Source organism: Trachymyrmex septentrionalis, unplaced genomic scaffold (genome assembly GCF_001594115.1).
Source record: "Trachymyrmex septentrionalis isolate Tsep2-gDNA-1 unplaced genomic scaffold, Tsep1.0 scaffold67, whole genome shotgun sequence".
Taxonomy (NCBI): Eukaryota; Metazoa; Arthropoda; class Insecta; order Hymenoptera; family Formicidae; genus Trachymyrmex; species Trachymyrmex septentrionalis.
The window spans coordinates 83,599-93,703 of NW_017305852.1; positions in this window are offsets into that span (position 1 = coordinate 83,599).

The following is a 10,105-nucleotide window of genomic DNA, read 5'->3' on the forward strand; positions in this document are numbered from 1 at the left end:
AACGCCAGACCCCACACCGCAATAATCACTCAGCAAAAATTAGTGCAACTTGGCTGGGATGTTTTGCCTCACCCACCGTATTCACCAGACCTTGCGCCATCCGACTATCACTTGTTCCGGTCCCTGCAAAACTCCCTCAACGGGAAATCGTTCGCTGATCAGACAGCTGTGAAAACGTACCTCGACCGGTTTTTCGCCTCTAAGCCCCAGACCTTCTATGAGAGCGGAATAATGAAATTGTTGGAAAGATGGCAAGAGGTCATCAACAAAAACGGAGAATATATTATTGATTAAAATTCATCCTTTGTATGAAAAAAACTTTGTAAGAAAAAAATACATATATAAAAAAGGAAAAAAAACGATACTAACTTCTATGATAGCAAAATGAAACATACATAATAGTAATTAAATAAAATACTATACATACATATAAATGTATATATATATATATATATTTTTTTTTTAAGAGAATTCTCTAGTTACTTTATATATATGAGCGTTAAGTTCTCTTTATGGCTTCTCTATACTGTTTTGGAAAGTATGATATAATGTTGGCTATTGTGGTCGTTTTACAAACAGTATTTGATGTCCTGTTTCGATGTTATGTTCTAGTAATGCTGACTGCGTGATGTGTTTTAATCTAACATCACATTAGTGTTCTTTTATCCGTAGGTTCATTATTCTCCTGGTTTTTCCAATGTATACTTGACAATAGGCTCTCCTATGTCTCCTGTTTTCGCCAACATCTTCATGGAGCATTTTGAGAAAAAGACCCTCAGAAAAACACTCAAAAAACCAGAAGTTTGGTTCCGTTACTCGACACATTCGTAATTTAGAGACACAACAGAATCGAATTCCGTAAATTCCTTATTTTTCTCAACAATCAGTATCCAAATATCCATTTTACTATAGACACAGAAGAAAACAGAAAATTTCCCTTCCGAGATGTTCTTGCCTCTAAGAAAGCTGACGGTTCCTTAGGCCAAGTGTACAGAAAATCAACACACAGATAGATACCTACATGCCTAGTCGCATCACCCAACACAAAACAATCTGCAATCAACTCACTTGAACATAGAGCTTTCATCATCTCTGACAAAGAACTACAGATAGAACTCACCTAAAATTAACCTTACAGAAAAAAGCGGACATGACAAAAAAGACATAATCAAAACAATTATGGCGATTGTATCGACACAGATAAGTAGTTCCGCGAAAACAGTCGTGACATAAACACACAGACACATAGACACTCGAGGGACACGTAGACAGTCACATACGAATATGTTGACTGCGAAAATAAGAACTGTAGACATTTAAACCCGTAAATTTCTTTCTCTAGTTTTTTCTCATCCTGGTCTTTATATTGGTGGCATACGAAGGTAAAAAAAAACTAAGCGAATGACAATTCGGAACGTAGGAGAAAAATTGTATTTTATTAATCTGTGCTGTAACTCTATAGGGAAATAATTATTGTCAATTATTGTGTTATGTCCAAGCTCTGCGAGCATGCAAAGCTGAGGGAGTGAACGTAACAAGGAACCGAATTGTTAGACCGATTTGTTTTGGACCGGTCGTGTCCAGGCTCCGGACCGCAAGGGAGCCGTGGGGAAGGACCGACGCAAATCGGGAGGCGCTTCGCTTCGTCCTGAAGCTCCTAACGAGCCGGGGGTCGAACGAAGGACAAAGTAGAAATCTCTGCTCGTGCTCCGCTAAACGGACACACGAGTCGGACGTACTTCAAAAAAGGGCCCAAACTGGGTCAGTGTGCCGAGAGGGGCGTACTTGAACGCCAGCTGCGCCAGTACGGCCGTATGCCCTGACTTTTGATCATGGAACTTAATCCAAGTGACCGGGGAGAGGGCGAAGTGCAATCGCGTGAGAGCTTAATAATACGAGGAGAGGTTATATTTAAATAATGACTACCGAGAAGTTAATTTAATAATGATATAATTAAAAGAAGCAAACTGGAATAAAACATTTTTTTTAATAAAAAAATAAATACAATTTTGTCAAGTAAATACAAAAATAATACAATTTTTGGTTCTCTATTCTGAGTTATATGTACGCATTTATGGATATGTGAGAGTGTGTGTAAAGTATTGTGGTAGAATGGAAGGGAGGGGTTACGAAGAAAATAACAAGAGAATAAAAAGAGGAGGTGAGTGGATTTGAGAGGGTTTGGCCTAATTTTCCTCAGATGATGTGTTAGCGGACACGAAGGACCGGTCGACAAGGGGCGAACAATTATCGTGCGGCGACGGCGACAGATTGAAATTATAACGTGAACGGACTGCAATGTTTCCATTTGCTTGTAGGAGGTCAAAAGGGAGAAAGAAAGAAAGAAAAGAATAAAAATAAAATAAAACAAATAAATAAAAAAAAATAAAATGAAATATTGAAATAAATTACCAAAAGATAAAGCGAGGAGGGAGCCAGAGAATGGAGATATACTGACTTACTACTGAGATGCTTATCGTTGGAGATCCTCCGGCCAGGATGTGCAAGGCTGGTGATGTTTCTTTAACACTGACTCTACTGGAGAAAGAGGGCTAGAAATCGGATAGAACCTTTTGAGTATCGCGACAAACTCACTGACTCTATCAACTTTGAGTATTGCGACCGACTCACTGACTCTTTCAACTTTGAATATTGCGACCGCTTTTCTAACTTATCGCCCGACAAGTATAACTCAAGAACTTAGAGAAAAATCTGCTGCAAAAGTTGCGGAATCGCGATTTTTATACTAATCGCCCCAGATTACTCAAATTTGGATTGGTGGAATAGGTTTCGTTGGTTAGTAGTAGGATTTTCCTTTGCTCTTGGATTGGTCAAGATTTTGGGGGAGGAAAGGATGTTGACAGGAATCTGTAGAGTGGGAAAGTGAAACTCCAAAATTTTATGACCTTAAAATTTATGGGGAAACGCGCGTCTCGGGCGTCGAGAAGACGAGCATGCATCGTCGCCACGGGACCACCCAGAATCTACCCCTGAACGTCGCGTGCCGTTTCTTAAATTTTGTAATTACGGATTTGCGAGAATCGTCCGCGACTTGACCGTTAATCTTGGCGCCGGTCTTACGCTTTCCATACGTATTTATTATTGATTTTTATCTCGGAGCGACATTCACGAGGAGATACGGATTCCTTGTTTTAGTTTTTAAGATAGAGAAAAAAAAGGAAAAAAGATAAAATTTTAGTGTTTCGAGGGATTCCAGATCTCTATGAAAGAAAAGAGTCGTGCGAGTCCGCCGGACGTAACAATTGTTAGAATAATTTAAAATTTAAAAGTTAACGACGGCGAGCGATAAACATACATGAATAATAATATTTATAGGATAGAAAAATTTCTAGGAAGAGCGAGAGTAGAAGCGATGGTGGCATCGGGTAGACAAGAGGTCGACCGCTGACAGATACAGACGTATACATTATAATTCTCCGATCGATTCCGAGTACTACTCTTCCTATTTCTAGCCATAATAATTTTTTTCAAACGATTGTTAATATTCTCAAATATAAAATTCAATGGATAATTATTCTCTAATACTTCTCTAATAATGAACACAAATTATCAAGGTGAAATTTAGGATTTGAAAGCAAAACTACCCTATCAATTAATCCCGCAATTGTATCTATTTTTTGAGAAACAGGATGCTGTGATCAAAAATTCAAATATCTACTCAAAAAAGTCGGCTTGTGGTACCAATTAAACTCTATCAACTCATTATCCCTAATCACTGTAACATTCAATGTTCTATCCAAAAAATTCAATCTATTACCCCTTACCTCCATAGTGAACTGAAGCCTAGGATGCTGAAAATTAAAAATATCATGAATGGAACTAACCGAAGACGCAGGTGCCGCCAATAATATGTCGTCAACAAACCTATTGTAAAAGGGCAACGGAAACCGAATCAAAGACAAAGCTCTAACCTCTAGCTTTCGCATAACTAGATTCGCGATAACGGGAGATAACGGAGAGTCCATAGGAGTCCCGTAATTCTGTCTATATATAACACTATCAAAAACAAAGAAAGTAGAATCTAAAACAAACTGAACCACTTTGATGAATTCCTCCTCCGGTAAACAACAATCTCTAGAAATAAATTGCCAATAATCTTTAATGCAGTCCATCGCATAATCAATGGAAACGTTAGTAAAGAAGCTCACAACATCCAATGATATTAACAGAAATTCATCACTCAAACGTCTACTATCAAGTTCCTTAACAAGTTTAAAACTATTTTCGATATGACTATCTGCTTTAGGAATTGTTTTTATGACAATATTATGAAGAAACACTGCTAACGAATACAAAGGGCTATTTATCGAAGAAACTATTACACGAAAGGGGCAGTCCTGCTTATGTATCTTCGGAAAAGCGTAGGCTCTCGGAAGTATCCCATCATTACTTATCAAACTTCTATATGTGAAATTAGTTATATACTTTTTTTCTTTCCAATTAATTAATAAAGCACGTAAGCCCCTTATCATCATCCTCGCATCTCTTTCAATTACCTTATAAGTATTTACATCCTGAAGCATTTCATTTCCAGCACCCTGGAAATATACACCTGTCTATGTAATGCTACCGTCACATTCTCCTTATCCATACGAGTAAAAATAATCCTATCATTCATATCCCTTAAAAAAACCCTAGTATCTTTCGCTAGCTATGACAAACTCCTATCTACCTACGTACAATGTAGGGAACAAGAAGTTAAGCTATTTAGTACAGGAGATGAGTGGTTCGAGATCGAAATCCGCTCATCAATAGGCAATTTGTAAATATTATTTTCAGTATACTTAATAAGATCGATCGTTAAATTCAATCTATTGTTCAAAAGTAAGGCAAAGTTATCTTCCAATTGTAAAAAGTTCTGTATATTAGGAGGTATTAAAACGGTTGATAGATTCACGAATCAGCCATTTCTTTGTGAGGTAAATGAAGAAGAAGAAATCAGTGAAAGAAAGGACTGATGATCAATCTGTATTTCTCTAACTGTCTCAACATTTGGATTCTGTACGTTAGAATACAACTTAATATTAACATTACCCTCCAACATTCCATCCCTGCCATAATCAATGTCAACAGCGGATACTGTCTTCTGATAATAAAATAGGCCTGATATTTTTAATATTATTATTTAGTTTAATTCTTCCCTCTGTTTCAACAACAGCCAGCTACACTTCGAATCAATTCTACTCCTTTCATGCAAGAAGAAAAAGTATCGATTTCTCCTGTTTATCAAAAAAGGCGTCGCAAATATGAATAGAAAGGCAACGGGAAATACAGGGTGCGGCAGAGAAACTTACTTTTTTTAAAGGTTAATAAAAACGAAACTATTGCAGATATCGGTATAATTCTTTTTTCCTCTTACAGATTTTCCTCATCAAATTTTTTTTCATGCACTTTTGAAAATTACATCTATCAAATGACGGCCGCAGTTGTCTATGCACTGATTGAGTCGATTTCTGAAGTTTTGCGTCACTCTCTGAAGCATGTCCACCGGTATTTCGGCGATGGCGTTCCGAATGTTTGTCTTCAGGTGAGCTAGGGTCTCTGGTCGATCGTTGTAAACAATAGACTTCAAATAACCCCATAGGAAGAAGTCGCATGGAGTCAAATCTGGAGAGCGCGCCGGCCAAGGGAGATCATCTCTGAGAGAGATGAGGCGGTCAGGGAAGTGTTCCCTCAACAATTCCATCGAGGCCCGTGCTGTGTGGGCCGTGACTCCGTCTTGTTGAAACCACACATCCCCGACGTCCATTTCTTCCAGATGTGGAAGGAAAAATTCTTCGATCATCTTCCTGTATCGAGCTGCATTCACCGTGACAGTGCGCTCGTTTTCCTCAAAAAAATAAGGACCAATGATCCCGACCGACGAAATTGCGCACCAAACGGTAACACGCTCACAATGGAGAGGGATTTGGTGAAGTTCACGTGGATTTTCAGCACTCCAGTAGCGTATGTTCTGTTTGTTGACACAGCCGGAAAGGTGAAAGTGAGCCTCGTCGCTGAAGAACGTTACCGCGTCGTGGTGAAGAGTTTCAAGGAGAGCTTCACATGCAGTTTGGCGGGCCACGAAATCGCGGTCAGTCAACTCGTGCACAACAGTCAGTTTGTACGGATGAAATTGGAGTTCGTTGTGAAGGATTCGTCTCACAGTTCGGTCCGAAAGCCTCAGAGCAGCCGCATGTTTGCGAGCAGAACGGCGGGGGGACTGCAAAAATGACTGTCTCACTCTCTCAACATTTTCCGGAGTCCTGGCCGTTCTTACAGCTCCTAACCTGCGTTTAACGATGCTGCCAGACTCGTGAAATGCGATAATCCACGAAAGAATCGAATTCCGGCCGGGGATTGAACTGCGAGGAGGAATAATGAAGCGCGCTCGAAAGGCACGTTGAGTGGCGACAATGGAGCGGCCATTACCAAAGTATGCCTCGACGGCAAACGCGCGATGCTCTCTTGTCCAAAGCATGATCGAGACTGGCTGTGGGGGGAACAAAAATTGAGGACCTATCCTTTCGGACGCACCCCCTCCCAGCTTCCTACCTTCACCCCTTGCCGTTTGGCGCGTTTTTCAAAAAAGTAAGTTTCTCTGCCGCACCCTGTAGTACGTGCAAACGTGGAAAAGCTATACCCGAGTAGAATCTATTTTCCTATAAGTATCATTCAATTCTAACTTTAAGATATTCACAACACATTGATGTCTAATATATTCAAATCTTTTAACTGAACTGTTCCCAAAAAAAAATCCAATTTAAAGCTATATAGCCGATGCAAGTGAGGTGGGATAATTATTTATGGCTAGAAATAGGAAGGGTGTTGTTTATGATAATAGGGTTGAAGCAGTGCAGCCTTCGTGGTTTACTGTTCCTTTCGTTTGCGGTATTACTGAGAAGTTTAGCAGATTGAATAGCAAGCGTATGAAGGTATCGTTTTATAGTACTAATAAATTGCGAGAATTTATTAGGGTTTATAAGGACCCTTTACCGCGTGACAAGAAGTTAAGTGCTGTTTATAAGATCGTGTAAGAGTTGCGATGCAAATTATGTGGGACAGACGTGTAGATAGCTGAAGTCAAGAATCACGGAGCATAATAATCACATCAAATAAAACACCTTTACCCGTAATGTCATAACGAAGCATCGGTTACAAGAAAGCCATGATTTCGATTGGGATTCTATGTTACAATACTAGAGGAGCCTCACTACAAGAAGAGATTGATTTCGGAGATGATATTTATCAGGAGACAGACGCACGGATTCAACTTGCAGACGGATATGAAGGGGCTTCCCAAGGTCTACCTCCCGATCATAGACAGGCTTAAGTTGTTGTCACGTCTAATCAATCAGTGTCGTTTGTACGCAGTAATGAGTCTTTCTGGTGTAAGATAGCTCCTTCAGTCATAAATTATAAGTTTAGTTTTCGCGTCTCATCGGCGGCGCTTCGAGCACCCACCATTACCGCACATGATTAGTCGTGCCTCGCGATTGGCCCGTCGACAAAACCCTTCCAGGATTGATTGACTTGCGATAGTGGGGCAGAAGGAGAGAGATCCTGAGCGATTCCTTTGTACAGAATATAGTCCGTTACAAGACTCTGAATAAAGTGCGTGCCTCACATAGTGAATATCGTATATCACAACTAGTGAATGATACACCCTTTCCTTCCAAGGAGTTTCCTAGATTATCTCTCCTCTAGATTAATCCTGACAATATTCCTACCCTTTTGGAACATTCCGATTTCAAAAGTTTTACACGTGTTACTGTCTTACACTGGCGTGATTTTTTATTACTTTTCAACTTTCATTTTCATGGAATTGATTAGCGTTTCAATGTAAAATTTTTCCATTTCTAATTTGAATAATACTAGCTAAAACTAAAAGTGACTCACTGTGATACTGACTTGCCAAAATATCGAGAACCGGTTTTAATTTCATAAATTCATAGTAATGTTTGCGATATAGTTTGTGATTAGAGTGAGCGTCCCTTTCAAAATAATTAATTATAATTTTAAGGTTTTGATAAATTAATTCATAATCTCTATTTCGATATTTTCATTATTTTCTTATTTTTGTTTATTTTTATTTTTTCTTTTTTTCACTTTTTTGGGGTTTAATTCCGGTACTTAAATTCTCGAGGTAAGGGAGCTTACCATGATAGAATAATTTTTTGTTCACAATTTATTTATGTTAGTGTTACGTCCAGCGGACTTGCACGACTCTTTTCTTTCGTAGAGATCTGGAATTCGTCGAAACACTAAAATTTTATCTTCTTTCCTTTTTTTTCAACACTAAAAACTAAAATAAGGAATCCGGTATCTCTTCGTTAATGTTGCTCCGAGATAAAAATCAATAATAAATACGTATGGAAAGCGTAAGACCGGCGCCAAGATTAACGATCAAGTCGCGATTCTCGCGAATCCGTAATTACAAAATCTAAGAAACGGCACGTGACGTTCAGGGGTAGATTCTGGGAGATCTCGTAACGACGATGTATGCGCACCTTCTCAGCGCACAAGACGTGCGTTTTCCCATAAATCTTAAGATCATAAAATTTTGGAGGACACTTTCTCATACTACAGATTCCTGTCAACATCCTCTCCTCCCCCAAAATCTTGACCAATCCAAAAGTAAAGGAAAATCCTACTACCAGCTAACGAAACTTATTCCATCAATCTGAATTTGAGTAATCTGGGGCGATTAATATAAAAATCGCGGTTCCGCAGCCCTGGTCGCAGATTTTTCTCCAAGTTTTCTCAAGCTATACTTGTCGTGATTTTCTCAAACTACACTTGTCGCGCGATTTTCCTCTAAGTTTAGAGAAGTTGTCGCGATATTCAAAAAGCTCCACCCGATTTTTGAAGCCCTTTTTCTCCAGTAGAGTCAGTGTTAAAGAAAAATCACTAACCTTGCATATCCTGGCCGGAGGACCTCCGATAAGCATCTCAGTAGTAAGTCAGTATATCTCTATTCTCTGGCTCCCTCCTCACTTTATCTTTTGGTAATTTATTTCATTTTATCTTTATTATTATTCATTTGTATTACTTTATTTTTATTCTTTTCTTTCTTTCTTCCTCCCTCTTAACCTCTTATGTACAAGAAAATGAAAACATTCCAGTTCGTGCACGTTATAATTTCATTCTGTCGCCGTTGCCTCACAATAATTGTTCGCCCCCTGTCGACCGGTCGTTCGTGTCCGCTGACACTATCATCATCCGAAAATTAGGCCGAACCCTCTCAAATCCACTCACCAAAACCTCCTTCTTTTTTTATTCTGTCGCTATTCTCTCCGTAACTCCTCCTTTCCATTCTGCCACGATACTTTCCACACACACACTCATACATACGAGGTCTGTTCAAAAAGTATCGCGAATTTTGAATTTCCGCGGGTTACGCATATTCGATTTTCGATTTTTTGTGGCGTTATGTTGGTACTCATGTCTCTCACTTATGCCGACAAGTTCGGCCATTTTGAATGTTCAGTTAATTTTTGACAGCTGCTTTGCTTGCACGTGTATTGGCTCGACTTCGATTTTTGCCTATTCCAAAAATGGATCAAAGAATCTGTATCAAATTTTGTGTGAAAAACAAAATTAAGTGCGCGGACGCATTCCGAATGTTGACTGTGGCATATGGTGAAGCTACCTTGGACCGAAGCAACGTTTATCGGTGGTACAAAATGTTCTCAGAGGGCCGAGAAGATGTGAACGACGAAGAGCGTGCCGGACGCCCGAGCACGTCAACAAAAAACGAAAACATTGATGAAATGAAGAAAATAGTATTGGCCAATCGGAACGGTCAATAAGGAATATTACCTGCAAGTTATGCGCAATTTGCGCGAAGCAATCCGCCAGAAACGCCCGGATTTGTGGAAGAACAAAAATTGGCTTTTGCACCATGATAACGCCCCTGCTCACACATCGTTGCTTGTGCGCGAATTTTTGACCAAAAACAACACACTAATGATGCCGCAGCCACCGTATTCCCCAGATCTGGCCCCCTGTGACTTTTTCTTGTTCCCGAAACTGAAGAGGCCCAAAAAATGGATCAAAGAATCTGTATCAAATTTTGTGTGAAAAACATCGAAGGAGGAGCTGA